Raw genomic sequence first — 19,744 nt, forward strand, 5'->3', positions numbered from 1 at the left:
TTAAGGCATGGGCACAAGTGCGGGATAGGCTTTAGGCCTGGGCACAAGTGCGGGCTAGGCTTAAGGCCGGGGCACAAGTGCGGGCTAGGCTTAAGGCCGGGGCACAAGTGCGGGCTAGGCTTAAGGCCGGGGCACAAGTGCGGGCTAGGCTTAAGGCCGGGGCACAAGTGCGGGCTAGGCTTAAGGCCGGGGCACAAGTGCGGGCTAGGCTTAAGGCCTGGGCACAAGTGCGGGATAGGCTTTAGGCCTGGGCACAAGTGCGGGCTAGGCTTAAGGCCTGGGCACAAGTGCAGGCTAGGCTTAAGGCCTGGGCACAAGTGCGGACTAGGCTTAAGGCCTGGGCACAATTGCGGGATAGGCTTAAGGCCTGGGCACAATTGCGGACTAGGCTTAAGGCCTGGGCACAAGTGCGGGCTAGGCTTAAAGACCTGGGCACATGTGCGGGCAAGGCTTAAGGCCGGGGCACAAGTGCGGGCTAGGCTTAAGGACGGGGCACAAGTGCGGGCTTGGCTTAAGGCCTGGTCACAAGTGCGGGCTAGGCTTAAGGCCGGGGCACAAGTGCGGGCTAGGCTTAAAGGCCTGGGCACAAGTGCGGGCTTGGCTTAAGGCCGAAGCACAAGTGCAGGCTAGGCTTAAGGCCTTGGCACAAGTGCGGGCTAGGCTTAAGGCCTGGGCACAATTGCGGGCTAGGCTTAAGGCCTGGGCACAATTGCGGGCTAGGCTTAAGGCCGGGGCACAAGTGCGGGCTAGGCTTAAGGCCGGGGCACAAGTGCGGGCTAGGCTTAAGGACGGGGCACAAGTGCGGGGCTTGGCTTAAGGCCTGGTCACAAGTGCGGGCTAGGCTTAAAGGCCTGGGCACAAGTGCGGGCTTGGCTTAAGGCCGGGGCACAAGTGCGGGCTAGGCTTAAGGCCGGGGCACAAGTGCGGGCTAGGCTTAAGGCCGGGGCACAAGTGCGGGCTAGGCTTAAGGCCTGGGCACAAGTGCGGGATAGGCTTTAGGCCTGGGCACAAGTGCGGGCTAGGCTTAAGGCCTGGGCACAAGTGCAGGCTAGGCTTAAGGCCTGGGCACAAGTGCGGACTAGGCTTAAGGCCTGGGCACAATTGCGGGATAGGCTTAAGGCCTGGGCACAAGTGCGGGCTAGGCTTAAGGCCGGGGCACAAGTGCGGGCTAGGCTTAAGGCCGGGGCACAAGTGCGGGCTAGGCTTAAGGCCGGGGCACAAGTGCGGGCTAGGCTTAAGGACGGGGCACAAGTGCGGGGCTTGGCTTAAGGCCTGGTCACAAGTGCGGGCTAGGCTTAAAGGCCTGGGCACAAGTGCGGGCTTGGCTTAAGGCCGGGGCACAAGTGCGGGCTAGGCTTAAGGCCGGGGCACAAGTGCGGGCTAGGCTTAAGGCCGAGGCACAAGTGCAGGCTAGGCTTAAGGCCGGGGCACAAGTGCGGGCTAGGCTTAAGGCCGGGGCACAAGTGCGGGCTAGGCTTAAGGCCGGGCACAAGTGCGGGCTAGGCTTAAGGCCTGGGCACAAGTGCGGGCTAGGCTTAAGGCCTGGGCACAAGTGCGGGCTAGGCTTAAGGCCGGGGCACAAGTGCGGGCTAGGCTTAAGGCCTGGGCACAAGTGCGGGATAGGCTTTAGGCCTGGGCACAAGTGCGGGCTAGGCTTAAGGCCTGGGCACAAGTGCAGGCTAGGCTTAAGGCCTGGGCACAAGTGCGGACTAGGCTTAAGGCCTGGGCACAATTGCGGGATAGGCTTAAGGCCTGGGCACAATTGCGGACTAGGCTTAAGGCCTGGGCACAAGTGTGGGCTAGGCTTAAAGACCTGGGCACATGTGCGGGCAAGGCTTAAGGCCGGGGCACAAGTGCGGGCTAGGCTTAAGGACGGGGCACAAGTGCGGGCTTGGCTTAAGGCCTGGTCACAAGTGCGGGCTAGGCTTAAGGCCGGGGCACAAGTGCGGGCTAGGCTTAAAGGCCTGGGCACAAGTGCGGGCTTGGCTTAAGGCCGAAGCACAAGTGCAGGCTAGGCTTAAGGCCTTGGCACAAGTGCGGGCTAGGCTTAAGGCCTGGGCACAATTGCGGGCTAGGCTTAAGGCCTGGGCACAATTGCGGGCTAGGCTTAAGGCCGGGGCACAAGTGCGGGCTAGGCTTAAGGCCGGGGCACAAGTGCGGGCTAGGCTTAAGGACGGGGCACAAGTGCGGGGCTTGGCTTAAGGCCTGGTCACAAGTGCGGGCTAGGCTTAAAGGCCTGGGCACAAGTGCGGGCTTGGCTTAAGGCCGGGGCACAAGTGCGGGCTAGGCTTAAGGCCGGGGCACAAGTGCGGGCTAGGCTTAAGGCCGGGGCACAAGTGCGGGCTAGGCTTAAGGCCTGGGCACAAGTGCGGGATAGGCTTTAGGCCTGGGCACAAGTGCGGGCTAGGCTTAAGGCCTGGGCACAAGTGCAGGCTAGGCTTAAGGCCTGGGCACAAGTGCGGACTAGGCTTAAGGCCTGGGCACAATTGCGGGATAGGCTTAAGGCCTGGGCACAAGTGCGGGCTAGGCTTAAGGCCGGGGCACAAGTGCGGGCTAGGCTTAAGGCCGGGGCACAAGTGCGGGCTAGGCTTAAGGCCGGGGCACAAGTGCGGGCTAGGCTTAAGGCCGGGGCACAAGTGCGGGCTAGGCTTAAGGACGGGGCACAAGTGCGGGGCTTGGCTTAAGGCCTGGTCACAAGTGCGGGCTAGGCTTAAAGGCCTGGGCACAAGTGCGGGCTTGGCTTAAGGCCGGGGCACAAGTGCGGGCTAGGCTTAAGGCCGGGGCACAAGTGCGGGCTAGGCTTAAGGCCGAGGCACAAGTGCAGGCTAGGCTTAAGGCCGGGGCACAAGTGCGGGCTAGGCTTAAGGCCGGGGCACAAGTGCGGGCTAGGCTTAAGGCCGGGCACAAGTGCGGGCTAGGCTTAAGGCCTGGGCACAAGTGCGGGCTAGGCTTAAGGCCTGGGCACAAGTGCGGGCTAGGCTTAAGGCCTGGGCACAAGTCCGGGCTAGGCTTAAGGCCTGGGCACAAGTGCGGGCTAGGCTTAAGGCCTGGGCACAAGTGCGGGCTAGGCTTAAGGCCGGGGCACAGGCTTAAGGCATGGGCACAAGTGCCAGCTAGGCTTAAGGCCTGGGCACAAGTGCGGGCTAGGCTTAAGGCCTGGGCACAAGTGCGGGCTAGGCTTAAGGCCTGGGCACAAGTGCGGGCTAGGCTTAAGGCATGGGCACAAGTGCAGTGCTGGCTACGATCAAGGCAGGGGGCACAAGTGCTGGCTAGGCTTAAGGCATGGGCACAAGTGCGGTCTAGGCTTAAGGCCTGGGCACAAGTGCAGGCTAGGCTTAAGGCCTGGGCACAAGTGTCAGCTAGGCTTAAGGCCTGGGCAGAAGTGCGGGCTAGGCTTAAGGCCTGGGCACAAGTGCGGGCTAGGCTTAAGGCCTGGGCACAAGTGCGGGCTAGGCTTAAGGCCTGGGCACAAGTGCAGTGCTGGCTAGGATCAAGGCAGGGGGCACAAGTGCTGGCTAGGCTTAAGGCCTGGGCACAAGTGCGGGCTAGGCTTAAAGCCTGGGCACAAGTGCGGGCTAGGCTTAAGGCCTGGGCACAAGTGCGGGCTAGGCTTAAGGCATGGGCACAAGTGCGGGCTAGGCTTAAGGCCTGGGCACAAGTGCGGGCTAGGCTTAAGGCCTGGTCACAAGTGCGGGCTAGGCTTAAAGGCCTGGGCACAAGTGCGGGCTTGGCTTAAGGCCGGGGCACAAGTGCGGGCTAGGCTTAAGGCCGGGGCACAAGTGCGGGCTAGGCTTAAGGCCGAGGCACAAGTGCAGGCTAGGCTTAAGGCCGGGGCACAAGTGCGGGCTAGGCTTAAGGCCGGGGCACAAGTGCGGGCTAGGCTTAAGGCCGGGCACAAGTGCGGGCTAGGCTTAAGGCCTGGGCACAAGTGCGGGCTAGGCTTAAGGCCTGGGCACAAGTGCGGGCTAGGCTTAAGGCCTGGGCACAAGTCCGGGCTAGGCTTAAGGCCTGGGCACAAGTGCGGGCTAGGCTTAAGGCCTGGGCACAAGTGCGGGCTAGGCTTAAGGCCGGGGCACAGGCTTAAGGCATGGGCACAAGTGCCAGCTAGGCTTAAGGCCTGGGCACAAGTGCGGGCTAGGCTTAAGGCCTGGGCACAAGTGCGGGCTAGGCTTAAGGCCTGGGCACAAGTGCGGGCTAGGCTTAAGGCATGGGCACAAGTGCAGTGCTGGCTACGATCAAGGCAGGGGGCACAAGTGCTGGCTAGGCTTAAGGCATGGGCACAAGTGCGGTCTAGGCTTAAGGCCTGGGCACAAGTGCAGGCTAGGCTTAAGGCCTGGGCACAAGTGTCAGCTAGGCTTAAGGCCTGGGCAGAAGTGCGGGCTAGGCTTAAGGCCTGGGCACAAGTGCGGGCTAGGCTTAAGGCCTGGGCACAAGTGCGGGCTAGGCTTAAGGCCTGGGCACAAGTGCAGTGCTGGCTAGGATCAAGGCAGGGGGCACAAGTGCTGGCTAGGCTTAAGGCCTGGGCACAAGTGCGGGCTAGGCTTAAAGCCTGGGCACAAGTGCGGGCTAGGCTTAAGGCCTGGGCACAAGTGCGGGCTAGGCTTAAGGCATGGGCACAAGTGCGGGCTAGGCTTAAGGCCTGGGCACAAGTGCGGGCTAGGCTTAAGGCCTGGGCACAAGTGCGGGCTAGGCTTAAGGCCTGGGCACAAGTGCGGGCTAGGCTTAAGGCCTGGGCACAAGTGCGTGGTAGGTTTAAGGCCTGGGCACAAGTGCGGGCTAGGCTTAAGGCCTGGGCACAAGTGCGGGCTAGGCTTAAGGCCTGGGCACAAGTGCGGGCTAGGCTTAAGGCCTGGGCACAAGTGTGGGCTAGGCTTAAGGCCTGGGCACAAGTGCGGGCTAGGCTTAAGGCCTGGGCACAAGTGCGTGGTAGGTTTAAGGCCTGGGCACAAGTGCGGGCTAGGCTTAAGGCCTGGGCACAAGTGCTGGCTAGGCTTAAGGCATGGGCACAAGTGCCAGCTAGGCTTAAGGCCTGGGCAGAAGTGCGTGCTAGGCTTAAGACCTGGGCACAAGTGCGGGCTAGGCTTAAGGCCTGGTCACAAGTGCGGGCTAGGCTAAAGGCCTGGGCACAAGTGCGGGCTAGGCTTAAGGCATGGGCACAAGTGCAGTGCTGGCTAGGATCAAGGCAGGGGGCACAAGTGCTGGCTAGGCTTAAGGCATGGGCACAAGTGCTGGCTAGGCTTAAGGCATACAGCTAACTCTTTGCATAAAGGGTTAGGCACCCATAGGGGTGAAGAGCTAGCTTTCACCCCTCTACTCTGTACTTGGACATTTAGGACTTGATCCTTTGTTGTACAGTGCGGAGCCTCTCCATAACCCGATGCTCCAAGCGACCAGGCACTTCTTGTCTGTCCTCCGTAAATGGGTAATGCCTTCTTCCCCAATTACAGTCGTGCATGCGCATTCAGACGGGACAAGAGCGAAGAGCGTAAAGCTGGCCCTATGTGCATAACCAACATGAAGCTGAAGACAAAAACAAACAAACAAGCATTCAAAGGGCTCAAAAGTGCGGGCTAGGCTTAAGGCCGGGGCACAAGTGCGGGCTAGGCTTAAGGCATGGGCACAAGTGCGTGATAGGCTTTAGGCCTGGGCACAAGTGCGGGCCAGGCTTAAGGCCGGGGCACAAGTGCGGGCCAGGCTTAAGGCCGGGGCACAAGTGCGGGCTAGGCTTAAGGCCGGGGCACAAGTGCGGGCTAGGCTTAAGGCCGGGGCACAAGTGCGGGCTAGGCTTAAGGCATGGGCACAAGTGCGGGATAGGCTTTAGGCCTGGGCACAAGTGCGGGCTAGGCTTAAGGCCGGGGCACAAGTGCGGGCTAGGCTTAAGGCCGGGGCACAAGTGCGGGCTAGGCTTAAGGCCGGGGCACAAGTGCGGGCTAGGCTTAAGGCCGGGGCACAAGTGCGGGCTAGGCTTAAGGCCGGGGCACAAGTGCGGGCTAGGCTTAAGGCCTGGGCACAAGTGCGGGATAGGCTTTAGGCCTGGGCACAAGTGCGGGCTAGGCTTAAGGCCTGGGCACAAGTGCAGGCTAGGCTTAAGGCCTGGGCACAAGTGCGGACTAGGCTTAAGGCCTGGGCACAATTGCGGGATAGGCTTAAGGCCTGGGCACAATTGCGGACTAGGCTTAAGGCCTGGGCACAAGTGCGGGCTAGGCTTAAAGACCTGGGCACATGTGCGGGCAAGGCTTAAGGCCGGGGCACAAGTGCGGGCTAGGCTTAAGGACGGGGCACAAGTGCGGGCTTGGCTTAAGGCCTGGTCACAAGTGCGGGCTAGGCTTAAGGCCGGGGCACAAGTGCGGGCTAGGCTTAAAGGCCTGGGCACAAGTGCGGGCTTGGCTTAAGGCCGAAGCACAAGTGCAGGCTAGGCTTAAGGCCTTGGCACAAGTGCGGGCTAGGCTTAAGGCCTGGGCACAATTGCGGGCTAGGCTTAAGGCCTGGGCACAATTGCGGGCTAGGCTTAAGGCCGGGGCACAAGTGCGGGCTAGGCTTAAGGCCGGGGCACAAGTGCGGGCTAGGCTTAAGGACGGGGCACAAGTGCGGGGCTTGGCTTAAGGCCTGGTCACAAGTGCGGGCTAGGCTTAAAGGCCTGGGCACAAGTGCGGGCTTGGCTTAAGGCCGGGGCACAAGTGCGGGCTAGGCTTAAGGACGGGGCACAATTGCGGGCTTGGCTTAAGGCCTGGTCACAAGTGCGGGCTAGGCTTAAAGGCCTGGGCACAAGTGCGAGCTTGGCTTAAGGCCGGGGCACAAGTGCGGGCTAGGCTTAAGGACGGGGCACAAGTGCGGGCTTGGCTTAAGGCCTGGTCACAAGTGCGGGCTAGGCTTAAGGCCTGGGCACAAGTGCGGGCTAGGGTTAAGGCCTGGGCACAAGTGCGGGCTAGGCTTAAAGCCGGGGCACAAGTGCGGGCTAGGCTTAAGGCCGGGGCACAAGTGTGGGCTAGGCTTAAGGCCGGGCACAAGTGCGGGCTAGGTTTAAGGCAGGGGCACAAGTGCGGGCTAGGCTTAAGGCCTGGGCAAAAGTGCGGGCTAGGCTTAAGGCCGGGGCACAAGTGCGGGCTAGGCTTAAGGCCGGGGCACAAGTGCGGGCTAGGTTTAAGGCAGGGGCACAAGTGCGGGCTAGGTTTAAGGCAGGGGCACAAGTGCGGGCTAGGTTTAAGGCAGGGGCACAAGTGCGGGCTAGGCTTAAGGCCGGGGCACAAGTGTGGGCTAGGCTTAAGGCCGGGGCACAAGTGCGGGCTAGGTTTAAGGCAGGGGCACAAGTGCGGGCTAGGCTTAAGGCCTGGGCAAAAGTGCGGGCTAGGCTTAAGGCCTGGGCACAAGTGCAGGCTAGGCTTAAGGCCTGGGCACAAGTGCGGGCTAGGCTTAAGGCCTGGGCACAATTGCGGGCTAGGCTTAAGGCCTGGGCACAATTGCGGGCTAGGCTTAAGGCCTGGGCACAAGTGCGGGCTAGGCTTAAAGGCCTGGGCACAAGTGCGGGCTAGGCTTAAGGCCGGGGCACAAGTGCGGGCTAGGCTTAAGGCCGGGGCACAAGTGCGGGCTAGGCTTAAGGACGGGGCACAAGTGCGGGCTAGGCTTAAGGACGGGGCACAAGTGCGGGGCTTGGCTTAAGGCCTAGTCACAAGTGCGGGCTAGGCTTAAAGGCCTGGGCACAAGTGCGGGCTTGGCTTAAGGCCGGGGCACAAGTGTGGGCTAGGCTTAAGGACGGGGCACAAGTGCGGGCTTGGCTTAAGGCCTGGTCACAAGTGCGGGCTAGGCTTAAGGCCTGGGCACAAGTGTGGGCTAGGGTTAAGGCCTGGGCACAAGTGCGGGCTAGGCTTAATGCCGAGGCACAAGTGCGGGCTAGGCTTAAAGCCGGGGCACAAGTGCGGGCTAGGCTTAAGGCCGGGGCACAAGTGTGGGCTAGGCTTAAGGGCGGGCACAAGTGCGGGCTAGGCTTAAGGCATGGGCACAAGTGCAGTGCTGGCTAGGATCAAGGCAGGGGGCACAAGTGCTGGCTAGGCTTAAGGCATGGGCACAAGTGCGGGCTAGGCTTAAAGCCTGGGCACAAGTGCTGGCTAGGCTTAAGGCATGGGCACAAGTGCTGACTAGGCTTAAGGAATACAGCTAACTCTTTGCACTCTTTGCATAAAGGGTTAGGCACCCATAGGGGTGAAGAGCTAGCTTTCACCCCTCTACTCTGTACTTGGACATTTAGGACTAGATCCTTTTTTGTACAGTGCGGAGCCTCTCCATAACCCCATGCTCCAAGCGACCAGGCGCTTCTTGTCTGTCCTCCGTAAATGGGTAATGCCTTCTTCCCCAATTACAGTCGTGCATGCGCACTCAGACGGGACAAGAGCGAAGAGCGTAAAGCTGGCCCTATGTGCATAACCAACATGAAGCTGAAAACAAAAACAAACAAACAAGCATTCAAAGGGCTCACAAGTGCGGGCTAGGCTTAGGCATGGGCACAAGTGCGGGATAGGCTTTAGGCCTGGGCACAAGTGCGGGCTAGGCTTAAGTCCGGGGCACAAGTGCGGGCTAGGCTTAAGGCCGGGGCACAAGTGCGGGCTAGGCTTAAGGCCGGGGCACAAGTGCGGGCTAGGCTTAAGGCCGGGGCACAAGTGCGGGCTAGGCTTAAGGCCGGGGCACAGGTGCGGGATAGGCTTAAGGCATGGGCACAAGTGCGGGATAGGCTTTAGGCCTGGGCACAAGTGCGGGCTAGGCTTAAGTCCAGGGCACAAGTGCGGGCTAGGCTTAAGGCCGGGGCACAAGTGCGGGCTAGGCTTAAGGCCGGGGCACAAGTGCGGGCTAGGCTTAAGGCCGGGGCACAAGTGCGGGCTAGGCTTAAGGCCGGGGCACAAGTGCGGGCTAGGCTTAAGGCCTGGGCACAAGTGCGGGCTAGGCTTAAGGCCTGGGCACAAGTGCCGGATAGGCTTTAGGCCTAGGCACAAGTGCGGGCTAGGCTTAAGACCTGGGCACAAGTGCGGGCTAGGCTTAAGGCCTGGGCACAAGTGCGGGCAAGGCTTAAGGCCTGGGCACAATTGCGGGATAGGCTTAAGGCCTGGGCACAATTGCGGGATAGGCTTAAGGCCTGGGCACAATTGCGGGCTAGGCTTAAGGCCTGGGCACAAGTGCGGGCTAGGCTTAAAGGCCTGGGCACAAGTGCGGGCTAGGCTTAAGGCCGGGGCACAAGTGCGGGCTAGGCTTAAGGCCGGGGCACAAGTGCGGGCTAGGCTTAAGGCCGGGGCACAAGTGCGGGCTAGGCTTAAGGCCGGGGCACAAGTGCGGGATAGGCTTAAGGCATGGGCACAAGTGCGGGATAGGCTTTAGGCCTGGGCACAAGTGCGGGCTAGGCTTAAGTCCGGGGCACAAGTGCGGGCTAGGCTTAAGGCCGGGGCACAAGTGCGGGCTAGGCTTAAGGCCGGGGCACAAGTGCGGGCTAGGCTTAAGGCCGGGGCACAAGTGCGGGCTAGGCTTAAGGCCGGGGCACAAGTGCGGGCTAGGCTTAAGGCCTGGGCACAAGTGCGGGCTAGGCTTAAGGCCTGGGCACAAGTGCGGGCTAGGCTTAAGGCCTGGGCACAAGTGCGGGCTAGGCTTAAGGCCTGGGCACAAATGCGGGCTAGGCTTAAGGCCTGGGCACAAGTGCGGGCTTGGCTTAAGGCCTGGGCACAAGTGCGGGCTAGCCTTAAGGCCGGGGCACAGGCTTAAGGCAGGGGCACAAGAGCGGGCTTGGCTTAAGGCAGGGGCAAAAGTGCGGGCTTGGCTTAAGGCAGGGGCACAAGTGCGGGCTTTAATTAAGGCAGGGGCACAAGTGCGGGCTTGGCTTAAGGCCGAGGCACAAGTGCGTGCTAGGCTTAAGGCCGGGGCACAAGTGCGGGCTAGGCTTAAGGCCTGGGCACAAGTGCGGGCTAGGCTTAAGGCCTGGGCACAAGTGCGGGCTAGGCTTAAGGCCTGGGCACAAGTGCGGGCTAGGCTTAAGGCCTGGGCACAAGTGCGGGCTAGGCTTAAGGCCTGGGCACAAATGCGGGCTAGGCTTAAGGCCTGGGCACAAGTGCGGGCTTGGCTTAAGGCCTGGGCACAAGTGCGGGCTAGCCTTAAGGCCGGGGCACAGGCTTAAGGCAGGGGCACAAGAGCGGGCTTGGCTTAAGGCAGGGGCAAAAGTGCGGGCTTGGCTTAAGGCAGGGGCACAAGTGCGGGCTTTAATTAAGGCAGGGGCACAAATGCGGGCTTGGCTTAAGGCCGAGGCACAAGTGCGTGCTAGGCTTAAGGCCGGGGCACAAGTGCGGGCTAGGCGTAAGGCCGGGGCACAAGCGCGGACTAGGCTTAAGGCCGGGGCACAAGCGCGGGCTAGGCTTAAGGTCGGGGCACAAGCGCGGGCTAGGCTTAAGGCCGGGGCACAAGTGCGGGCTAGGCTTAAGGCCGAGGCACAAGTGCGGGCTAGGCTTAAGGCTGGGGCACAAGTTCGGGCTTGGCTTAAGTCCTGGGCACAAGTGCGGGCTAGGCTTAATTCCTGGGCACAAGTGCGGGCTAGGCTTAAGGCCTGGGCACAATTGCGGACTAGGCTTAAGGCCTGGGCACAAGTGCGGGCTAGGCTTAAAGGCCTGGGCACAAGTGCGGGCAAGGCTTAAGGCCGGGGCACAAGTGCGGGCTAGGCTTAAGGACGGGGCACAAGTGCGGGCTAGGCTTAAGGCCGGGGCACAAGTGCGGGCTAGGCTTAAGGCCGGGGCACAAGTGCGGGCTAGGCTTAAGGACGGGGCACAAGTGCGGGGCTTGGCTTAAGGCCTGGTCACAAGTGCGGGCTAGGCTTAAAGGCCTGGGCACAAGTGCGGGCTTGGCTTAAGGCCGGGGCACAAGTGCGGGCTAGGCTTAAGGACGGGGCACAAGTGCTGGCATGGCTTAAGGCCTGGTCACAAGTGCGGGCTAGGCTTATGGCCTGGGCACAAGTGCGGGCTAGGGTTAAGGCCTGGGCACAAGTGCGGGCTAGGCTTAAGGCCTGGGCACAAGTGCGGACTAGGCTTAAGGCCTGGGCACAATTGCGGGATAGGCTTAAGGCCTGGGCACAAGTGCGGGCTAGGCTTAAGGCCTGGGCACAAGTGCGGGCTAGGCTTAAGGCATGGGCACAAGTGCAGTGCTGGCTACGATCAAGGCAGGGGGCACAAGTGCTGGCTAGGCTTAAGGCATGGGCACAAGTGCCAGCTAGGCTTAAGGCCTGGGCACAAGTGCGGGCTAGGCTTAAGGCCTGGGCACAAGTCCGGGCTAGGCTTAAGGCCTGGGCACAAGTGCGGGCTAGGCTTAAGTCCTGGGCACAAGTGTCAGCTAGGCTTAAGGCCTGGGCAGAAGTGCGGGCTAGGCTTAAGGCCTGGGCACAAGTGCGGGCTAGGCTTAAGGCCTGGGCACAAGTGCGGGCTAGGCTTAAGGCCTGGGCACAAGTGCAGTGCTGGCTAGGATCAAGGCAGGGGGCACAAGTGCTGGCTAGGCTTAAGGCCTGGGCACAAGTGCGGGCTAGGCTTAAGGCCTGGGCACAAGTGCGGGCTAGGCTTAAGGCATGGGCACAAGTGCGGGCTAGGCTTAAGGCCTGGGCACAAGTGCGGGCTAGGCTTAAGGCCTGGGCACAAGTGCGGGCTAGGCTTAAGGCCTGGGCACAAGTGCGTGGTAGGTTTAAGGCCTGGGCACAAGTGCGGGCTAGGCTTAAGGCCTGGGCACAAGTGCGGGCTAGGCTTAAGGCATGGGCACAAGTGCAGTGCTGGCTAGGATCAAGGCAGGGGGCACAAGTGCTGGCTAGGCTTAAGGCATGGGCACAAGTGCCAGCTAGGCTTAAGGCCTGGGCAGAAGTGCGTGCTAGGCTTAAGACCTGGGCACAAGTGCGGGCTAGGCTTAAGGCCTGGTCACAAGTGCGGGCTAGGCTAAAGGCCTGGGCACAAGTGCGGGCTAGGCTTAAGGCATGGGCACAAGTGCAGTGCTGGCTAGGATCAAGGCAGGGGGCACAAGTGCTGGCTAGGCTTAAGGCATGGGCACAAGTGCTGGCTAGGCTTATGGCATGGGCACAAGTGCTGGCTAGGCTTAAGGCATACAGCTAACTCTTTGCATAAAGGGTTAGGCACCCATAGGGGTGAAGAGCTAGCTTTCACCCCTCTACTCTGTACTTGGACATTTAGGACTAGATCCTTTGTTGTACAGTGCGGAGCCTCTCCATAACCCGATGCTCCAAGCGACCAGGAACTTCTTGTCTGTCCTCCGTAAATGGGTAATGCCTTCTTCCCCAATTACAGTCGTGCATGCGCACTCAGACGGGACAAGAGCGAAGAGCGTAAAGCTGGCCCTATGTGCATAACCAACATGAAGCTGAAAACAAAAACAAACAAGCATTCAAAGGGCTCACAAGTGCGGGCTAGGCTTAGGCATGGGCACAAGTGCGGGATAGGCTTTAGGCCTGGGCACAAGTGCGGGCTAGGCTTAAGTCCGGGGCACAAGTGCGGGCTAGGCTTAAGGCCGGGGCACAAGTGCGGGCTAGGCTTAAGGCCGGGGCACAAGTGCGGGCTAGGCTTAAGGCCGGGGCACAAGTGCGGGCTAGGCTTAAGGCCGGGGCACAGGTGCGGGATAGGCTTAAGGCATGGGCACAAGTGCGGGATAGGCTTTAGGCCTGGGCACAAGTGCGGGCTAGGCTTAAGTCCGGGGCACAAGTGCGGGCTAGGCTTAAGGCCGGGGCACAAGTGCGGGCTAGGCTTAAGGCCGGGGCACAAGTGCGGGCTAGGCTTAAGGCCGGGGCACAAGTGCGGGCTAGGCTTAAGGCCGGGGCACAAGTGCGGGCTAGGCTTAAGGCCTGGGCACAAGTGCGGGCTAGGCTTAAGGCCTGGGCACAAGTGCCGGATAGGCTTTAGGCCTAGGCACAAGTGCGGGCTAGGCTTAAGACCTGGGCACAAGTGCGGGCTAGGCTTAAGGCCTGGGCACAAGTGCGGGCTAGGCTTAAGGCCTGGGGACAATTGCGGGATAGGCTTAAGGCCTGGGCACAATTGCGGGATAGGCTTAAGGCCTGGGCACAATTGCGGGCTAGGCTTAAGGCCTGGGCACAAGTGCGGGCTAGGCTTAAAGGCCTGGGCACAAGTGCGGGCTAGGCTTAAGGCCGGGGCACAAGTGCGGGCTAGGCTTAAGGCCGGGGCACAAGTGCGGGCTAGGCTTAAGGCCGGGGCACAAGTGCGGGCTAGGCTTAAGGCCGGGGCACAAGTGCGGGCTAGGCTTAAGGCCTGGGCACAAGTGCGGGATAGGCTTAAGGCATGGGCACAAGTGCGGGATAGGCTTTAGGCCTGGGCACAAGTGCGGGCTAGGCTTAAGTCCGGGGCACAAGTGCGGGCTAGGCTTAAGGCCGGGGCACAAGTGCGGGCTAGGCTTAAGGCCGGGGCACTAGTGCGGGCTAGGCTTAAGGCCGGGGCACAAGTGCGGGCTAGGCTTAAGGCCGGGGGCACAAGTGCGGGCTAGGCTTAAGGCCTGGGCACAAGTGCGGGCTAGGCTTAAGGCCTGGGCACAAGTGCGGGCTAGGCTTAAGGCCTGGGCACAAGTGCGGGCTAGGCTTAAGGCCTGGGCACAAGTGCGGGCTAGGCTTAAGGCCTGGGCACAAGTGCGGGCTAGGCTTAAGGCCTGGGCACAAATGCGGGCTAGGCTTAAGGCCTGGGCACAAGTGTGGGCTTGGCTTAAGGCCTGGGCACAAGTGCGGGCTAGCCTTAAGGCCGGGGCACAGGCTTAAGGCAGGGGCACAAGAGCGGGCTTGGCTTAAGGCAGGGGCAAAAGTGCGGGCTTGGCTTAAGGCAGGGGCACAAGTGCGGGCTTTAATTAAGGCAGGGGCACAAGTGCGGGCTTGGCTTAAGGCCGAGGCACAAGTGCGTGCTAGGCTTAAGGCCGGGGCACAAGTGCGGGCTAGGCGTAAGGCCGGGGCACAAGCGCGGGCTAGGCGTAAGGCCGGGGCACAAGCGCGGACTAGGCTTAAGGCCGGGGCACAAGCGCGGGCTAGGCTTAAGGTCGGGGCACAAGCGCGGGCTAGGCTTAAGGCCAGGGCACAAGTGCGGGCTAGGCTTAAGGCCGAGGCACAAGTGCGGGCTAGGCTTAAGGCTGGGGCACAAGTTCGGGCTTGGCTTAAGTCCTGGGCACAAGTGCGGGCTAGGCTTAATTCCTGGGCACAAGTGCGGGCTAGGCTTAAGGCCTGGGCACAATTGCGGACTAGGCTTAAGGCCTGGGCACAAGTGCGGGCTAGGCTTAAAGGCCTGGGCACAAGTGCGGGCAAGGCTTAAGGCCGGGGCACAAGTGCGGGCTAGGCTTAAGGACGGGGCACAAGTGCGGGCTTGGCTTAAGGCCTGGTCACAAGTGCGGGCTAGGCTTAAGGCCTGGGCACAAGTGCGGACTATGCTTAAGGCCTGGGCACAATTGCGGGATAGGCTTAAGGCCTGGGCACAAGTGCGGGCTAGGCTTAAAGGCCTGGGCACAAGTGCGGGCAAGGCTTAAGGCCGGGGCACAAGTGCGGGCAAGGCTTAAGGCCGGGGCACAAGTGCGGGCTAGGCTTAAGGACGGGGCACAAGTGCGGGCTTGGCTTAAGGCCTGGTCACAAGTGCGGGCTAGGCTTAAGGCCGGGGCACAAGTGCGGGCTAGGCTTAAAGGCCTGGGCACAAGTGCGGGCTTGGCTTAAGGTCGGGGCACAAGTGCAGGCTAGGCTTAAGGCCTGGGCACAAGTGCGGGCTAGGCTTAAGGCCTGGGCACAATTGCGGGCTAGGCTTAAGGCCTGGGCACAATTGCGGGCTAGGCTTAAGGCCTGGGCACAAGTGCGGGCTAGGCTTAAAGGCCTGGGCACAAGTGCGGGCTAGGCTTAAGGCCGGGGCACAAGTGCGGGCTAGGCTTAAGGCCGGGGCACAAGTGCGGGCTAGGCTTAAGGACGGGGCACAAGTGCGGGGCTTGGCTTAAGGCCTGGTCACAAGTGCGGGCTAGGCTTAAAGGCCTGGGCACAAGTGCGGGCTTTGCTTAAGGCCGGGGCACAAGTGCGGGCTAGGCTTAAGGACGGGGCACAAGTGCGGGCATGGCTTAAGGCCTGGTCACAAGTGCGGGCTAGGCTTATGGCCTGGGCACAAGTGCGGGCTAGGGTTAAGGCCTGGGCACAAGTGCGGGCTAGGCTTAAGGCCTGGGCACAAGTGCGGACTAGGCTTAAGGCCTGGGCACAATTGCGGGATAGGCTTAAGGCCTGGGCACAAGTGCGGGCTAGGCTTAAAGGCCTGGGCACAAGTGCGGGCTAGGCTTAAGGCCGGGGCACAGGCTTAAGGCATGGGCACAAGTGCCAGCTAGGCTTAAGGCCTGGGCACAAGTGCGGGCTAGGCTTAAGGCCTGGGCACAAGTGCGGGCTAGGCTTAAGGCCTGGGCACAAGTGCGGGCTAGGCTTAAGGCATGGGCACAAGTGCAGTGCTGGCTACGATCAAGGCAGGGGGCACAAGTGCTGGCTAGGCTTAAGGCATGGGCACAAGTGCCAGCTAGGCTTAAGGCCTGGGCACAAGTGCGGGCTAGGCTTAAGGCCTGGGCACAAGTCCGGGCTAGGCTTAAGGCCTGGGCACAAGTGCGGGCTAGGCTTAAGTCCTGGGCACAAGTGTCAGCTAGGCTTAAGGCCTGGGCACAAGTGTCAGCTAGGCTTAAGGCCTGGGCACAAGTGCGGGCTAGGCTTAAGGCCTGGGCACAAGTGCGGGCTAGGCTTAAGGCCTGGGCACAAGTGCAGTGCTGGCTAGGATCAAGGCAGGGGGCACAAGTGCTGGCTAGGCTTAAGGCCTGGGCACAAGTGCGGGCTAGGCTTAAAGCCTGGGCACAAGTGCGGGCTAGGCTTAAGGCCTGGGCACAAGTGCGGGCTAGGCTTAAGGCATGGGCACAAGTGCGGGCTAGGCTTGAGGCCTGGGCACAAGTGCGGGCTAGGCTTAAGGCCTGGGCACAAGTGCGGGCTAGGCTTAAGGCCTGGGCACAAGTGCGTGGTAGGTTTAAGGCCTGGGCACAAGTGCGGGCTAGGCTTAAGGCCTGGGCACAAGTGCGGGCTAGGCTTAAGGCATGGGCACAAGTGCAGTGCTGGCTAGGATCAAGGCAGGGGGCACAAGTGCTGGCTAGGCTTAAGGCATGGGCACAAGTGCCAGCTAGGCTTAAGGCCTGGGCAGAAGTGCGTGCTAGGCTTAAGACCTGGGCACAAGTGCGGGCTAGGCTTAAGGCCTGGTCACAAGTGCGGGCTAGGCTAAAGGCCTGGGCACAAGTGCGGGCTAGGCTTAAGGCATGGGCACAAGTGCAGTGCTGGCTAGGATCAAGGCAGGGGGCACAAGTGCTGGCTAGGCTTAAGGCATGGGCACAAGTGCTGGCTAGGCTTAAGGCATGGGCACAAGTGCTGGCTAGGCTTAAGGCATACAGCTAACTCTTTGCATAAAGGGTTAGGCACCCATAGGGGTGAAGAGCTAGCTTTCACCCCTCTACTCTGTACTTGGACATTTAGGACTAGATCCTTTGTTGTACAGTGCGGAGCCTCTCCATAACCCGATGCTCCAAGCGACCAGGAACTTCTTGTCTGTCCTCCGTAAATGGGTAATGCCTTCTTCCCCAATTACAGTCGTGCATGCGCATTCAGACGGGACAAGAGCGAAGAGCGTAAAGCTGGCCCTATGTGCATAACCAACATGAAGCTGAAGACAAAAACAAACAAACAAGCATTCAAAGGGCTCAAAAGTGCGGGCTAGGCTTAAGGCCGGGGCACAAGTGCGGGCTAGGCTTAAGGCATGGGCACAAGTGCGTGATAGGCTTTAGGCCTGGGCACAAGTGCGGGCCAGGCTTAAGTCCGGGGCACAAGTGCGGGCTAGGCTTAAGGCCGGGGCACAAGTGCGGGCTAGGCTTAAGGCCTGGGCACAAGTGCGTGGTAGGTTTAAGGCCTGGGCACAAGTGCGGGCTAGGCTTAAGGCCTGGGCACAAGTGCGGGCTAGGCTTAAGGCATGGGCACAAGTGCAGTGCTGGCTAGGATCAAGGCAGGGGGCACAAGTGCTGGCTAGGCTTAAGGCATGGGCACAAGTGCCAGCTAGGCTTAAGGCCTGGGCAGAAGTGCGTGCTAGGTTTAAGACCTGGGCACAAGTGCGGGCTAGGCTTAAGGCCTGGTCACAAGTGCGGGCTAGGCTAAAAGCCTGGGCACAAGTGCGGGCTAGGCTTAAGGCATGGGCACAAGTGCAGTGCTGGCTAGGATCAAGGCAGGGGGCACAAGTGCTGGCTAGGCTTAAGGCATGGGCACAAGTGCTGGCTAGGCTTAAGGCATACAGCTAACTCTTTGCATAAAGGGTTAGGCACCCATAGGGGTGAAGAGCTAGCTTTCACCCCTCTACTCTGTACTTGGACATTTAGGACTAGATCCTTTGTTGTACAGTGCGGAGCCTCTCCATAACCCGATGCTCCAAGCAACCAGGAACTTCTTGTCTGTCCTCCGTAAATGGGTAATGCCTTCTTCCCCAATTACAGTCGTGCATGCGCATTCAGACGGGACAAGAGCGAAGAGCGTAAAGCTGGCCCTATGTGCATAACCAACATGAAGCTGAAGACAAAAACAAACAAACAAGCATTCAAAGGGCTCAAAAGTGCGGGCTAAGCTTAAGGCCGGGGCACAAGTGCGGGCTAGGCTTAAGGCCGGGGCACAAGTGCGGGCTAGGCTTAAGGCCTGGGCACAAGTGCGGGCTAGGCTTTAGGCCGGGGGCACAAGTGCGGGCTAGGCTTAAGGCATGGGCACAAGTGCAGGCTAGGCTTAAGGCCTGGGCACAAGTGCGGACTAGGCTTAAGGCCTGGGCACAATTGCGGACTAGGCTTAAGGCCTGGGCACAAGTGCGGGCTAGGCTTAAAGACCTGGGCACAAGTGCGGGCAAGGCTTAAGGCCGGGGCACAAGTGCGGGCTAGGCTTAAGGACGGGGCACAAGTGCGGGCTTGGCTTAAGGCCTGGTCACAAGTGCGGGCTAGGCTTAAGGCCGGGGCACAAGTGCGGGCTAGGCTTAAAGGCCTGGGCACAAGTGCGGGCTTGGCTTAAGGCCGGGGCACAAGTGCAGGCTAGGCTTAAGGCCTTGGCACAAGTGCGGGCTAGGCTTAAGGCCTGGGCACAATTGCGGGCTAGGCTTAAGGCCTGGGCACATTTGCGGGCTAGGCTTAAGGCCGGGGCACAAGTGCGGGCTAGGCTTAAGGCCGGGGCACAAGTGCGGGCTAGGCTTAAGGACAGGGCACAAGTGCGGGGCTTGGCTTAAGGCCTGGTCACAAGTGCGGGCTAGGCTTAAAGTCCTGGGCACAAGTGCGGGCTTGGCTTAAGGCCGGGGCACAAGTGCGGGCTAGGCTTAAGGACGGGGCACAATTGCGGGCTTGGCTTAAGGCCTGGTCACAAGTGCGGGCTAGGCTTAAAGGCCTGGGCACAAGTGCGAGCTTGGCTTAAGGCCGGGGCACAAGTGCGGGCTAGGCTTAAGGACGGGGCACAAGTGCGGGTTTGGCTTAAGGCCTGGTCACAAGTGCGGGCTAGGCTTAAGGCCTGGGCACAAGTGCGGGCTAGGGTTAAGGCCTGGGCACAAGTGCGGGCTAGGCTTAATGCCGAGGCACAAGTGCGGGCTAGGCTTAAAGCCGGGGCACAAGTGCGGGCTAGGCTTAAGGCCGGGGCACAAGTGTGGGCTAGGCTTAAGGCCGGGCACAAGTGCGGGCTAGGTTTAAGGCAGGGGCACAAGTGCGGGCTAGGCTTAAGGCCGGGGCACAAGTGCGGGCTAGGTTTAAGGCAGGGGCACAAGTGCGGGCTAGGTTTAAGGCAGGGGCACAAGTGCGGGCTAGGCTTAAGGCCGGGGCACAAGTGTGGGCTAGGCTTAAGGCCGGGGCACAAGTGCGGGCTAGGTTTAAGGCAGGGGCACAAGTGCGGGCTAGGCTTAAGGCCTGGGCAATAGTGCGGGCTAGGCTTAAGGCCTGGGCACAAGTGCAGGCTAGGCTTAAGGCCTGGGCACAAGTGCGGGCTAGGCTTAAGGCCTGGGCACAATTGCGGGCTAGGCTTAAGGCCTGGGCACAATTGCGGGCTAGGCTTAAGGCCTGGGCACAAGTGCGGGCTAGGCTTAAAGGCCGGGGCACAAGTGCGGGCTAGGCTTAAGGCCGGGGCACAAGTGCGGGCTAGGCTTAAGGCCGGGGCACAAGTGCGGGCTAGGCTTAAGGACGGGGCACAAGTGCGGGGCTTGGCTTAAGGCCTAGTCACAAGTGCGGGCTAGGCTTAAAGGCCTGGGCACAAGTGCGGGCTTGGCTTAAGGCCGGGGCACAAGTGTGGGCTAGGCTTAAGGACGGGGCACAAGTGCGGGCTTGGCTTAAGGCCTGGTCACAAGTGCGGGCTAGGCTTAAGGCCTGGGCACAAGTGCGGGCTAGGGTTAAGGCCTGGGCACAAGTGCGGGCTAGGCTTAATGCCGAGGCACAAGTGCGGGCTAGGCTTAAAGCCGGGGCACAAGTGCGGGCTAGGCTTAAGGCCGGGGCACAAGTGTGGGCTAGGCTTAAGGGCGGGCACAAGTGCGGGCTAGGCTTAAGGCATGGGCACAAGTGCAGTGCTGGCTAGGATCAAGGCAGGGGGCACAAGTGCTGGCTAGGCTTAAGGCATGGGCACAAGTGCGGGCTAGGCTTAAAGCCTGGGCACAAGTGCTGGCTAGGCTTAAGGCATGGGCACAAGTGCTGACTAGGCTTAAGGAAT

Source organism: Ranitomeya imitator, chromosome 1 (genome assembly GCF_032444005.1).
Source record: "Ranitomeya imitator isolate aRanImi1 chromosome 1, aRanImi1.pri, whole genome shotgun sequence".
Lineage (NCBI taxonomy): Eukaryota > Metazoa > Chordata > Amphibia > Anura > Dendrobatidae > Ranitomeya > Ranitomeya imitator.